This window comes from Xyrauchen texanus, chromosome 42 (genome assembly GCF_025860055.1).
Source record: "Xyrauchen texanus isolate HMW12.3.18 chromosome 42, RBS_HiC_50CHRs, whole genome shotgun sequence".
Classification (NCBI taxonomy): domain Eukaryota; kingdom Metazoa; phylum Chordata; class Actinopteri; order Cypriniformes; family Catostomidae; genus Xyrauchen; species Xyrauchen texanus.
The window spans coordinates 26,059,820-26,075,444 of NC_068317.1; the positions used below are offsets into that span (position 1 = coordinate 26,059,820).

The window sequence follows — 15,625 nt, forward strand, 5'->3', positions numbered from 1 at the left end:
TGACTCCACTGCTGTCACAGTGCTGTTTAGAATGGTGAGGGGGGACAATGTTGGGGTGTTCCTCCTAAAGTCCACAATCATCTCCACTGTTTTGAGCGTGTTGTTCTGTGTCTGTGATTTGATCAGCCAGCTGTTGCAGCGCTATGTTCCCAGACGCGTTAGGAGGAATGTGAACACTCACCAGAATAAACGAAGAAAACTCCCGCGGCGAGTAGAACGGCATACAGTTAATAAAGAGCGCTTCCAGATTAGGACAGCACATCCTCTTTAGTGTTATTACATCTGTACACCAACTTTCGTTGATGTAAAAGCATGTTCCACCGCCTCTCGTTTTCCCCGTTAACTCCGCGATGCGATCCGCTCTGAACAGCTGGAAGCCCGGCAGATGTAATGCGCTGTCCGGAATGGCTTCACTCAGCCAGGTTTCAGTGAAGCACAGTGCAGCAGAGTTTGAAAAGTCCTTATTAGTATGTGTGAGGAGATGTAGTTCGTCTGTTTTGTTGGGAAGAGAGCGGAGATTTGCGAGATGAATGCTCGGCAGTGCTGTTTGAACGCCGCGCTGACGGAGTTTAACCAGCGCGCCAGCTCGTCTCCCTCGCCTGCGTCTCGTAGCGCATCTAAACAACACAGCAGCGCCTCCAACTAAAATGTCCAGCAAAACGTCCGAATATTGAAAAACCGGAAAAGATGATCTGGTATGTGCTGCCGAATGTTCAGCAGTTCGTCCCTGGTAAAACTGATTGGTAAAAGATTGCTAAACATAGGACAAACTAACAAAAACAACAAAAGAATTGAAGAGCTCCACACCGAGGCAGCCATCTGCGGCGCCATGTTGATCAAAGAGTGGATTAAGGTGATGGTTCACCCAAAAATAATAATTCTCATTACCCTCATGCCATCTCAAATTACAAAATTGAAACATCAAAAGAAATCCATATAATTTGACTGGTTTAATCCATGTCTTTTGAAGTAATATGATTGCTTTGGGTGAGAAACAGACCAACATTTAAGATCTTATGTACTGTTAAACTTAACAACTGTAGCTGTAAATTTGCTCTGCACACGCATTAAGCACGAAGAAGTGCAAACAAGCTTCTTTCATGAACGCGCCAACGAGATTGAGAATGTAAAAATTTATGTTTAATATGAGCTTACATTTTTGATTATTGCTCACTCAAAGAGATCATATTACTTCAGAGGACATTAATTAAACCACTCTAGATAGATGGATTACTTTTATACTGCATTTATTTCCTTTTGGGTGGGTTGAAATTTTGGTCCCTATTGACTTACATTGTTTGGACAAAAACATATCAAAATATTCCATCAAAATTAATAAATATATTTTTTCAAAATATTTATGTGTTCCACAGTAGAAGGAATGTTGGATGTTCACAGCTTGTATATGCACAGCCATCACATCTAACCAATTTTTTTCACATGTTTACTATATTATATACAGTTTTTTAATGACAAGAAATATATTTCTTTAATAAAATTATAAAAAATTACTCATCTACACTCTGCCTCCTCTACCGGCTGCGCAGTGTCACATGCAAATTAACCCCCTCCAGGGGGAACTGTAGAGGAATTTAGATGCTACTCATGAAAAGGTTAAAAATGTAAGTTTATTGCATGTGTTCTCCAACTGAATTCCAATAATTTCTGTGTGATAGTGCAGAACATCAGAGTTTGTTAGTGTCATTATGCATAATTCAGAAAGCCTTCTGTATCTCTCCCATTACATGACATTCAAATACAGTAACTGAGCTCAAATTAAATTCATAGACTTGCTTCCACAATCAAAGGAGGGCAAAATAGAACAGTAATGCTCATTAATGTACACACAACTAATGTTTCTGCTGCTTTTATTATGAACAAACCCTAGGCAGACTTTTGTTTCCTGTGAGTTAAAGCTAATGAATATTCAGTGGATCATTTTGGAAGGCAGATTTGTCTCTGACTGGCAGTGCCAAAACATCTTCAATCGCTCCCTTTCGGCCTTTAACCGCCCACTGCATGACAATTACAAACTCACTCAAAAACACTGCTGACAGCTGTCACAAACTCAGACAAGTTTCATTTATTTATTTTGTATTTTCTTTTTTTTAATTAGTGCATCAGAATTGTATTTTATTAGTTTCTTTTCTCAGTGTGTACTTTGGGGATTGTGAGAATCATCAAAATATCTTGTATACAGTTTCATGAGCAGATTGTTTTGGGTCCACTGGATTCAAAACTACCCATATCTGCCATCACTATGAAAATACTTTGTCCATTACCATTAATCGGTTGACAGTAATCATTATTTATTGCATCTACAAATTGACATTGCACATGGTTTATAGGCTAATGTATTTCATGTCCACGTAGTTGACATCAATATGCCCTAATCTGACATAATCTGAAAAATGAGTTTTAATATCCTCAGCCAGGCCAGTGGATCCCATGAGGTGCGCAGGGGCAGACAGGGGGCTGACTCAAGGTGTCAACATGTGCCATCCCAGGTTGGGCGAAACGTTAAGCACGGTCACAACCTAAGAACATTGGTCTCTCAAAACTGGCAGAGAGCTGAGAGAAGTCTGGCCCACACCAGACAGCTAAGGGGATAAATGACATCCAACCTGGGAGGTAATCAGCCCTGGAGACAAGAGAGAAAGAGAGAAGGTAGAGGTGTGGGGGTTAATTAAGATCTGATAGTGGTGGTAACAGGAATTTAAGATGTCTAAATAGAATCCAGTCCAAATAATGAGATTATTTTTTTAAGAGACTGAGGGCATCAGGTACACTCTCTCTCTCTCTCTCTCTCTCTCTCTCTCTCCTCTCTCTCTCTCTCTCTCTCTCTCTCAAGACTTCACATTGCATGAGATTTAAGAGTTAAAGAGAGACAGATACAGGGCAGTGTTCCCTTAAGCAGTGTGAAGTCTTGTGGATGATTAGCATTACTTTAAAAGGATAGTTCACCCAGAAATTACAAACCTGTCATCATTTACCTTGTGTTGTTCCAAACCATTTCTTTCTTTCTTTCTTTCTATCTTTCTTTCTTTCTTTCTTTCTTTCTTTCTTTCTTCCATGAAACACAAATAGAGATGTTATTAACAAAATGTTATTCATACTCACCATTCACTTTTATTGAATTTTTTACCATACTAATGTGAAAATGAACAGTGACTGAGGCTGTCATTCTGCTTAAAGCAATAGTTCACCCAAAAATGAAATTTCTCTCATCATTTACTTACCCTTATGCCATCCCAGATGTGTATGACTTTATTTCATCTGCTGAACTCAAATGAAGATTTTAAGAATGTTAAGATGAATTTATCAGCTCTGTATGTGCAATGCAAATGAATGGGTGCCAACATTTTGAAGCTCCAAATGTCCCATAGGTCAGCATAAAAGTAATCCATAAGACTTCAGCGGTTAAAACAGTATTATCAGAACTGTTGATAGGTGTGGGGGAGAAACAGATCACTTTCACATTCTTCTTGTGTTTTTCCACACCTCTCAAATCACTTCTTAAAATATGGATTAAAACAATGGAGTCATATGGATTGCTATTATTTTTGGTGCACCAAAAACAGTGAGCTTTGATTTACATCATATCATTCTATTCTGTTTGATGTTATTCACATTTGCACATAAGGACTATTGATTTCTGCAGATAAATTTAGATGATTGCAAAGCCACAGCAAGCACTTTGTGCCATAGATGTGCAGAATAGTTTTGTGTGCTCAGTCATTCGGGAGTCCCCACAGAGCTGTTACGAAACACAGTAAAACAAGCAGTAGCATGGAAACCAATAAATGACACAGTTGGCGCTCTCCTTCTCTGTCTATGATCACAGTTTTATTATTGATTTTTGTGTATTACTTAAAAGCTGGTGTATACTGAAGCATGTTTCAGGTAGAAGCTATCTGCAGAAATTATGAAAACAAGTACATTCTCCATTCACAGAATAACCTTTTCCACAAAGTGAAGAAAGATTTTGCCTTACAGATAGTAAAACACCCAGAGAGCAAAGGAGCCTTGAGTTAATTTTTTTGGAATGATTTATCTCTCACTTACTAGCAGACACTCAGGAGACGAATTAAACATAGTAACAGTGCTGTATTATCTTGTAAAATCATTCAGCTCAGCACAAGAATAAAAAATTAATAAGCAAACAAACGTCCTTTCATTTGACTATCACAGTGGCCATATTGCTGTTTAATTTAGTTAATTTATCTGTTTTTACAAGCCAAATCAATAGGTGGCAGAATGCCTCAACAAACCTCAAAAGTAGTGCAGCCACAGAATGAGAACGGTTAACCTAGACGGAAGCACAACAGGTGGGCAAAGCACAACAGAATCTATCAGAATTATTCCACTACCCTTTAACTTGACACAGCATCCTAAAAATGCTGTGTTTATGATGATGAATACCAGTAAGATACTCAAAACATGTTCGTCTGAGGCTTGCACATGTACATAGAGTGACAATTAAAAATGTGGAATGTATGAAGTCCTTACGTGTACTGTGAGAAATGGACACATTGGTATTTGTCATTTATGGCAGAATCCCTAATGAAATGATGCCTTATAACTGAGGACGGGAGACCACACTTGGAGGGAGTACATGAGGTTAACCCTGGAAACACTTCCCGGTTCCGGCTTCCAAGTCTTCCACGCATGAGTCCGCCGCACGCCATGTCACAGCCATGCCTCCATCTGCTCTGTGCCCTGTCACAGCCACACCTCCGTCTGCTCCACACTGTGTCACAGCCACGTCTGAGTATGCTCCACGCTATGTCACAGCCATGTCTGAGTCTGCTCCACGCTATGTCACTGCCACGTCTGAGTCTGCTCCACGCCATCTCACAGCCACGTCTGAGTCTGCTCCACGCCATGCCACAGCCATGGCTGAGTCTGCTCTACACCATGTCACAGCCACGTCTGAGTCTGCTCCACGCTATGTCACTGCCACGTCTGAGTCTGCTCCACGCCATCTCACAGCCACGTCTGAGTCTGCTTCACGCCATGCCACAGCCATGTCTGAGTCCGCTCTACACCATGTCACAGCCACGTCTGAGTCTGCTCCACACCATGTCACAGCCCAGCCTTCCGCGACTCATTGCTCCAAGCATTCCACGGCCCATGCGTAAGGCCACGTAGACCCTTCCCCACAAATTATCATTACCCTTGTCTGTCACGGCCAACGAGCCGACACCCATGCCTGCCACGGCCAACAAGCCGACACCCACGCCTGCCATGGCCAATAAACCAATGCCCACACCTGCCACGACATACGAGCTAACGCCCACGCCTGCCACGGCCAACAAGCCAGAAGCTTTGTCCTTCTCAGAGACTGCGTTGCCTGCCTCGTCCTTCCCAGAGCCAGCGTTGCCAGCCTTGTCCGTCCCTGAGTCAGCGTTGCTAGCCTCGACCATCCCAGAGCCTGCATTGCCAACTTCGGGAGGAGGAGAAAGGCTTCCGTTTCCAAGTGTCAGCCCATGTTCACGACCACAGATGTCATCTGGAGCCTCCTACGTCTCTGCCTTCCACAACTCCATCCCTTGAGCCTCCTATGGCTCTGTCTTCCACAGCCTTGCCCCTCGATGCACCTCCTGCCATGGCTTCGCCCCTCGAGCCTCCTATGGCTCCAACTTCCATGGCTCCATCCCTTGAGCCACCTACAGCTTTGCCTTCCACAGCTCCATACCTTGAGCCTCCTACAGCTCCGCCTTCCACGGCTCCGTATCTGGAGCCTTCCATGGCTCTTCCCCTTAAGCCTGCTATGGCTTTGCCCCTTGAGCCTCCCATGACCCACCTTCCATGACTTCACACCTCGAGCCTGCTATGACTTTTCCCCTCAAGCCTGCTATAGATTCACCCCTCAAGCCTGCTATGGCTTCGCCTCTCGAGCCTGCCACAGCTTCGCCCCTGCCACGGCTTCACCCCTTAAGTCTACCACGGCTCCACCTTCTATGGCTCTGCCTCTCTAGACTCCCATGGCTCTGCCTTCCACGGCTCCACCCTTTGAGCCTCCCACGGCTCAGCCTTTCACGGCTTCACCCTTTGAGCCTGCCACGGCTCTGCCCACAGAGACTTCCACGGCTCCAGTCTCCAGTCTGTGGTCACCACCCTGGCCTCCTGACCCTGTTTCAGCTCTGTGGCAGCCATCCAGTCCCTATGAGGTGGTCTTCTGGGTCTCATTACCGTCCACCTGATCTGCTATGGTATCCTTGGTCTCCTGGGTCTTCTGGTTGTCCACCTGATCTGCTCTGGTCTTCTGAATTTCCTGGCAATCCACATGATCTACTCTGATCTTCTGGGTCTCCTGGCCATCCGCCTGATATATGCTGGTCTCCTGGGTCTTCTGGCCATCCTCCTGATCTGCTCTGGTCTTCTGAGTCTCCTGGACATCTGCCTGATCTTCTCTGGTCTCCTGGGTCTTCTGGCCGTCTGCCTGATGTGCTCTGGTCACCTAGGTCTTCTGGCCGTCCACCTGATCTGCTCTGGTCTTCTGAGTCTCCTGGACGTCCACCTGATCTGCTCTTGTCTTCTGGGTCTCCTGACCATTTGCCTGATCTGCTCTGGTCTCCTTGGTCTCCTGGCTGTCCGCCTGATCTGCTCTGGCCTTCTGGGTCTCCTGACCATCCGCCTGATCTGCTCTGGTCTCCTTGTTCTCATGGCTGTCCACCTGATCTGCACTGGTCTCCCTGGTCTCTCTGAAATCCACCCAATGTGCTCTTGTCTCCCTGGTCTCATGACCTTCCACCTGTTCAGCTCTACCCTTCTGATAATTCCCTGCCCTCATCACTGCCAGCTGTCCTAGATTGTTTTCACATGTCTTACATTTACTCATTACCCATTGTGTATATAATGCCCTGATGTTGGCATAGTCTTTGTCAGTTATGTGACTTGATCTACTGTTTATTACCTGTTCCCATCATGGTTGTTTCCTTTGTTTCTGTGCTTTCCCATCGTGGATGTTTCTTTTGTTTATGTGTTTACCCCATTACATTTGTACTTTGTTTATCTTATTAAATACAGTTTCGCCACACCTAGATCCAGCTCTTGTACTTCTTCCAATACCTTACAGTAGGGTACATCCGATGAAAATAATTCAGTCTAAATAAAACAGGGTCAATACTGAAAAATATAAAAATAAATATGCAGTATTATGACAATATTTTAGTATTGCAAATGTTAACCCAGAGTAAAATGATAACAGGGGGTTATAATCAAATTGATTGCATAGGTATACTATTAGTCTTAATTTAAAAAAAAAAAACATATACAACAGGAAAAAATTACTTTCTCTCCTGACAAGTAACATCTTTACTTGGACAATTAAACAACCAATTTATGACAGTTATGACATGGCAATGTTTAATATCAGTTGTAAATGGCACAACTTCCCTTCAGCCGCTCATGCTAATATTTGCTCCATGAGTATTGCTTCAGGATCTACATTGGAGCTTGTTTTAATTGAGAGTATTTGCTTTAACCCTCTGGGGTCTGAGGGTGTTTGGGCCCTGGAGATTTTTTGACATGCCTTGACATTTGAATTTTTTTTCAGTTGCTTAAAAACACATTATTGGCTAATGTCTGATAACACTGTATTCAGCACAACTGGGCTACAATAATATGTGAGCAACATGTACAGGTTTGCATTTTTGAGAAAATAATGTTTATGCATGGTTTTTGAAAAAGAAAAACACATACTAAACATTTGTCCACAAGACTTTTGAGAACTGGACCTTGTAGCCTAGAATTTTTGCTACAAAATTATGTGAAAACCATCCTGATCACTCATTCATACAAAACAATATACTAATTTAACTTTTGTAAGACAATTTTAGTGTTAGAAAGGTCATATGCGAGGAGGCATGAACTATCATGAATATTGAGGTAATTCACACCTGAGGAGACAAAATACCCCTCCCCTGGGACTATCAATGAGGAATGTGACAGAAAGAGAATGAATGTGAGAAGACTTAATGATCAAACCGTTTATACTACCGTATAGGCATCAAATATATCTTTCCAGTAAGTTCTTAATTTTGGACATGACCATAATATATGGGTGTGGTTACCAACATGCTGACCACAAATTATCCAGCACTTGTCTGAGCAGGATGGATTCCATTTTGCAATTATCTGTGGAGTCTTATCTTCCATTTGAATTCCCTCCAGACATTAGAGTTAGTCACACGATGTACCTCTTCACAAGCTTCCTCCCAAGTTTCAAGAGGCACTGTTTCATTAATTTCGGCCCCCCATTTTTCCTTGATCTGTAATGTGTTATTTTAATTCTTAGACAAAAATAACAGATATCCTTTAGAAATATTTTTTTTGACTGCATGTCCAATTTGTATTTCTTTAAAATATCTTTCTATTGGGGAGGGTTTTTTAATAATTTCTAGTTCCTTATGCGTTGTGAGGAAATATTTACAGACAGTAAATATCTAAAAAATTCAGACCTTGGGAGTGTAAATTAATTTCTTATTTTTTCAAATGATTTAATTGTGTCATTATGAAATAATTGGTGCAGATAATCAAGTCCATATTGTGACCACTTTTTGAAACCCACATCTGTACGAGATGGTTCAATGTCATTAAGATAGCCAATGCTTGCTGCCGATGAGATTTTCTTAGACAAACCAAATGATCTTTGTACAGTTCTCCAAATTTTTTAAGTAACTTTGGTCCATTCACCCATGGAGGCATTTTTTAATGATACACTGGAGAAGGGTACTATTTTAAGGGGCATGGAACAAAGGCTCTTTTCAATATTGATCCATCGGTTTTGTGTGTCTTCTCTCATCCATGAAAACAGGGGCTCAATTGAGCTGCCCAAAAGTAAAACCTAAAGTTTGGGAGTCCCAGCCCACCTTTTGTTTTAGGCGATTGTATTATTTTAAGCCTTATTCTTGGCCGTTTTCCTTGCCAAACAAATTTTTTTATTATTTTATTCAACATATCAAAGATAGATTTTGACACTTCTATAGGTAACATCTGAAACAGATAAAGTAATCTCGGCAGGACATTCATACAAATAGATTCAACACGACCAATCAGAGAGAGAGGGAGAGCTGTACAACGATTTAAATCTTCGCTAATATTTGTAATCACTTTTTTATAGTTTGTGTCGTATAACTGGTCCAAAGAGGAGGAAATAAAGATGCCCAAGTATTTAAACCCATTTTTGGGCCAATTGAACCTGCTTTTAATTTAGATTTGTTTTGAAATTTGACCATTAACATCTATGGCCTCAGATTTATCCATATACACTTTATATCCAGAGTAGTACCCATACTTCAGAATTCGTTTTTTTAAATATGGAATTGTTGTCTCAGGTTCTGTTAGAAAATGTAGGACATCATCGGCGTATAACGACAACTTATGTTCCTCTCCTCCAATTACAATTCCTTTATTTGCACTGTCGTCCCGAATGAGTTGAGCAAGGGGTTCGATGCTGACAGCAAACAGCAAGAGCGACAATGGACATCCTTGTCTGCATCCACGTTCTAGAGTAAAGCGTCCAGATCAACAACCGTTAACTCTCACTGAGGCAAGTGGATTTGTGTAGAGTGTTTGAACCCACTTTATGAAATTGGGGCCAAATTTAAACCGTTTAAGAGTTTGGATCAGATACTGCCAAGATACCCGATCAAATGACTTATGAGCATCAAGTGATAAGAATACTGCCTTTGCACCTGTAGATTTTGTATAGCTCATAATATTTAACGCTCTACGAAGGTTATCTCCATAATATCTCTCTGGGATGAATCCGGCTTTGTCCGGATGTATAATTTGACTAATTAATTTATTTAGTCTTTTTGCAAGAATGGCAGTTAATATACGTAAATCACTATTTAACAATGAAATAGGCAGATATGATTGACAATAAAATTCAATTTTATATCATATTACATATCATATTTATATCATACAGCACACAATTGAAATACCTGCTTCAGCCAAAACAGCATTTAAATGTAACTAAAACTTGCTTATTAGGACATATTTCAAATTTCAATACTCTGAATCCTGGCTGGCAAGTCTAGAAACAGTCCCACTAGTAAAATATGTACATGTTTATTTAAAATAGCATGTCAACTAATGAAAACTAAATGACTTACTCATCCGAAATTGTATCCTTGGCTGGATCAAGTGTCTCTTCAAAATGCAAATGTTCATCGGAGTCCCGCTATTCTTCTGAGGAAAATTGTAACTCTTCATCACTATCCAGGAGTTTCCTCGCCTGTGTATCATTACAAACGTGCAGAAAAGTGAATGAATTGTGTTTACATCAAACCTCACTGTCGGGGGCATTTACCATTTGATTTGATCGCTTCAGCACATTATCATATGAATAGCGTGCTCTACTGGTGGGTGTGATCACATTAGCTATAATTAGCTGAGCCAGGAAAACTGTACATCGCTTGGTTTCATACAGATTACATTGCAGGAGAAAATTTTAAATGTTTTAAATTTGAATTGCTTTATTTAAAAGTAGAAATTTTAAGCTTTCTTTAGACATATGTTTCATGTTTGTATGATAAGTATTCGCGGAGTTTCAGTTCATTTTTGAAGTATTTTGAAGTACATTTTCAGAAATATACTCGTGGAGACAGAGATGTCTTGCTCACCCTTTTTATTTTCTTTATTTTACAAAAGCACAAGGTTTTGTTGTTATTGTGAGTGTACACAAATAAAAGTAGACCCTTTATAGTCTCTATTGATGTCTTACACTTATCTGTATACCCAAAAATGACGGAGTATTTTAAGTTGTTTCCGCTGTAATGACGAAAATATCCAGCAGGACGCGCCAGCACCAGAGCGTTAAGTCAGTTTCGGCATCCTTTGTATCTCAAGTCAGTGGAAATGTGACCCGGTTCTGAAAAAGGACTGCAGGTCTCTGCTCCGACAGAGCATCGCATTTCGCACCAGTACTAGCAAAAGCAAAATTTTGCTTGAACAGGGCTGTGTGTGCATGCTGTCTGCATCCATTCTTTCCCTGGACCTGTTTTTGCTTCAAGATAAATGTGTTCTGTAGTGCTGTCTGACAGGGGACAATTAAAACCACCCTCCAGTCTACATTCACCCCAAGTGTTCTCACTTCCTCTGTCTGTCTGCCAGCATTTAATGAAGGATTGCTTTCACTATGTGTCTCAGCTAAACAGAGTTTAAGTAAAGAGAATCCAGAAATGCATGATAAGTCAGTGATTTCATGAGCCCTAAACGGTCCATCAGAACTCTTATGTGGAATTTAGCAATTTTTAAGCATCATTTGTCTGTCGTTCTACGGCACCTGACAACTTTAAATAATATTTAGTGTTGCAAAATGAACGATTGTACTATAGGTAATGCCTGAAGTTTTTTGCTACAAAAAGTTCAGTAGTACTTTACGTAGACGCCAAATTAAATCCAAACCAATTACAGATACTCAATTTGGTTCTTTTTATGTTGCCTTTTTATGTTGCCTTTTCACTGTCATTCTTGTAATTTAGGCAGTTATGCAGCTGAATGCTGTCTGATTTAATAACTTGTAGCGAGCTCTATATTCCCATCAGAGGGTGGAGGTAGAGAAGTGGATTGGCACGAACATCACACCTCTCTGCCAACAGCCAACCTCCCTCTGCCCACCACATGCTCTGCTGGAGAGAAGTAAAGAAGCCTTGATTGATTTCTTCTTACACGTTTGTTATGATCTTATCAAGCTATATAAATGACACACAAACACGCATGAACTATATTATATATGTAAGAATGAATGTATGTATCTCAGTAAATGCATTGTATTATTTTTCTTTTTTTATTATTTGTATTATTATTTCAAGCTCATAGTCTTTATATAAAATCACTTGATTGTTTTCAGGATTTTTAAATAATTTTTGTACATATACCAGTCTTTATCTGTCATTTCCGTATGAGCTGTTTTGAAACCCACTAAAACATAGATGATGACGTATCCACTCAAAGGTTTTTGCATGGGGTGTAAAAACCCATTTGGATCTCACCTTGAGTCATGCAAGATGCTGCTGAGTCTAACATTTTACCTCAGAGAGATATAATGTCAAGGCTTACTGGGAGCAGTTTTCTAGATTCTTCTATTCCTTGACTTGTTTACTGACAGCACAGATGTCGAGTTTCCTGATGGAAATGCTATGCATTTTTTTAATCTTTAGATGCATAGTCAAGTGATTGCAATTGTGATTGTAATTTGATCACCATCGAGAACAACAGATATATAAATTAATTAATTAATAAATTTATCAATTGTCACACATTTCTGCATATACATGGTGAAATTATTTATTTTTCACATATCCCAGCTAAGCTGGGGTCAGAGTGCAGGGTCAGCCATGATACGGCACCCCTGGAGCAGATAGGTTCAAGGGCCTTGCTCAAGGGCCCAACAGTGGTGTCAGTGGTGCATATATGTGTCACACCTCAATCTAGTTAATTTACTTCAGTTTAAAATCTGGATGGTCACTGATAAGAATTTTTAACACCACCTACAGTACAGTATATTTAAATGTTAAAAAGATCAGCTTACACCAGCATGAATTATTTATATGTTATTCTAACTGATTGACCAGTACAGACATGCTGTTCACAAGCAAAACCTCACTGGTGTCACTGGTTGACCAAAGTAACCTTGTTGGTTAATCTATTTAAAAAACATGGTGGAGACACCAACAAACTAGCATCCCATGCTTGCTGGTGCATCCAAAACACAGCAATGCAGGACTTCTTTAGCGGGGTGGATATCCATATGCATTCCAAATAAAAAATAAAAAATAGAGTGACTTTTATTTTATATCTCAGAGTTTGTTTTGGGTTTTCAGTTGTGTGGGCCAAAAGTCTGCTGTAGAATATATGGCAGAGACATTAAATATACAGTGGCTGATTGCACAGACAGGTGCTACTGTGGTGTGCTGAGTGTGGAAGGAATGATCGCTCTGCTGTGTGTCTGCATGTCTGTGCTGTATGTATGCATGTTTTTGAATAAATGCGTCTAGCTCACTTTTTACCAGGCTAGCATAATTCAAGACATATGTGTATACATTCCATCTCTGGCCTTTAGCTCTTAGTAATATCTAATAAAATAATTCACTTACAAAACAAAGGAAACACAATATTTTATGTATTTTACTCCCTCTTTCTCTCCCTCTTTCTTAGAAAAAGTAACAGAAGGAGAGTCAGAGGGAAATAAATAAGAGAGATTTCTTTGAGTTGAGGATAGGGAAGGTTTTTTGTGCCGTTTCAGATCTAAAAATCACAAACCCCCATGTAGAACTTCAGTAGATGCTGTCAGCTGCATCGATCTCAGGGATAGATATGTCAGACAGAGTTGAGAGAAGTGGCTGAGAGTCGAAGCTAAGGGGCCTGGCGCAGAAACAGATGGAATAGCAGAAACGCAGATAGGACTAGTTTGACAATAAACATCAATAATGAAAAAAGTTTGACAATAATTATCAGAGACAGAGAAAAGGGCTGAGACACATGGAGGAGGATAAGGTGGAATTTTCAGTCTGTAAAAGAGATAAAAAAGTGAAAGAAAAATACATATTGTCAGGAAGGGCATGTATAGTTTATCACAGGTTTCTACAGTTTTATTTTCTCAATTTTTTTCACAGATAACAATATTTAAATTATGGGTCCAATAAATGTTTTAATGAAGTTTTTTTAGGATGCTTTCTATGTAGAGCTGCCAATGTACGCAATAATCAAGTTTTAAGAAAGTATGACATATGTTTGTTTTAAAACACTGCTCCAGAGGAGAGAATAATTTGTTTAGCTTTTTGCTGTAAAAAAAGGAAATGTTTTTTTATTTATTTTTTCATTTAGATTGAGGAATTCAAGACATTTTGTCCGCTTTCAAGAAGGTAACTTTGAAGATGAGTCAGAAGTTGATGCTATGGGAGCAAGCACCTTTTGGTGGATGTGACTTTGAAACCCTATACTATAATATTCCTTTTTCAGGGCAGCGTAAACATCTCTTGTGCTTGTGGAACCCTAAAAACAATGCTTTGCTGAGCATTTTGCAACTGTCAACAGGAACAAGTTTTACTCTTCTCCCTTTGTGTGCCTGCTAAGAAGCACCTCTTCAAAAAGTATTTTTGACTCTTCGTGCCACGTCACTGCAAGTTGTTGTAAGATATGTTACAACAACTTTCAGTGGGGTGGCACTGCTGCGACTCGGGCACAAGAGTTACGTGTTTGTTTGTTTGCTGAAAAGTTTTATTATATGTTACATTTTAAGTTTGTTAAGTGTGCTGAAGTTAAAAGTAACAAAATAACACAATGGGGAAGAAGACTGTCAGAGTGATGTTGTTGTTTGTACTGACTGCATCCAGTGTTTGCATGCAATACGACGCTACTGTAGGGCCTTGCCCCACTAAAAATGGCAGCAGAGACAACTTGGCCCTTTGTTCTATGATCGAAGGGGAACATTTAACTCGGTTTCCCAGAATGCTTCACAGCCGAACGGGAATGTCATTGGTCAAAAGCGGCTTATGACCGATGACGTCATCTTCTTGACAAAACTAGCGGTCCGATTTGATTTCTCTCTCTCTCTCTCCGCTTCCAGCCTCGCTGCTCCATCAACAGCCTCGCTGCGCTCTAAAGAGACATATATACACAAAGGAATTTCCCTCCTTCTGGACAAAGAGAGACCAAGTTTTTCTAAACCTCACCATTTGGCCACGGTAGAGTAAGATTAACTAGCTCTATTCCAGTCGTGTAGTGTACAACCGGTTCATTTCATCTTCACTGCGAGACAACAGTGAATATATTTAGAAAACAGAAAAGGCGACCAGCTTCCATTCTCAATCATTTTCTATCAACGCTGACTACCGCCCGCATTTCTCTCGATCCCTGGACCTGAGAAACAACGCAGAGACGCGTCTTTTTCGCTGATGAGCGTAAGACAAAGGACCGAACCCAGATCGTTTTTTCCTGACCAATCAATGCAACAGGAATTCAACAGACAACCCTGCAAAAATCACACAGGATTTCACAAGGAAGGCTTGATATCTGGGCAGATTTAGTTTAGAAACTGTGACTTTTCTTATAAATCTAAATCATATAGTTGATCACTGAATGTTTGATGTTTTGTTTACAACTGTAAATTTAACTATGATTGCTGATTGCTGTTTGGATTGATGAGATCGTCATTTGTGGGGAAATGTTATTTTATTGAGTGATCTGAATTAACAATTCAATCGTGCGGTTACCAGTGTGTATCCCCTGTTAAATTGCATGAACCCCTGTTTGTTCGCTCTCTCTCTCTCTCACACACACACTGAAATTCACGGAGCGAGCAGCACCGCGGTTTATGTATGAATCAGGCTTGTGTTTTTCAAATTCTCCCGCCTGTTTCGTTCGGTTCCTTTGTGTGTCTGCTCACTATCACCCACATGTGGTATTAGCTCCATTGTGCTGGATCTGATCCAGCCATCTTGCTTTCCCTACACATTCAAATAACTGGTGGCTCCGCTCCTTCCGTCCTAGTCCTCCATTTTGGAACTAGTTTCTATTTTGAATTCGGTTCGCCATTTTGAACCTAGCTCTAAGGCTGAAACCGATCCACCATTTTGAACTGGTTCCACACATAAAGTTTAGTCTGCCA

General features: G+C 40.4%; 1 protein-coding gene across 1 annotated transcript in view; it reads left to right on the plus strand.

Annotated features, from left to right (window-relative positions):
* Positions 1-15,625, plus strand: part of LOC127635122 (netrin-G1-like) — a 158,217-nt gene that overhangs the window by 35,424 nt on the left and 107,168 nt on the right. The window lies entirely within an intron of this gene.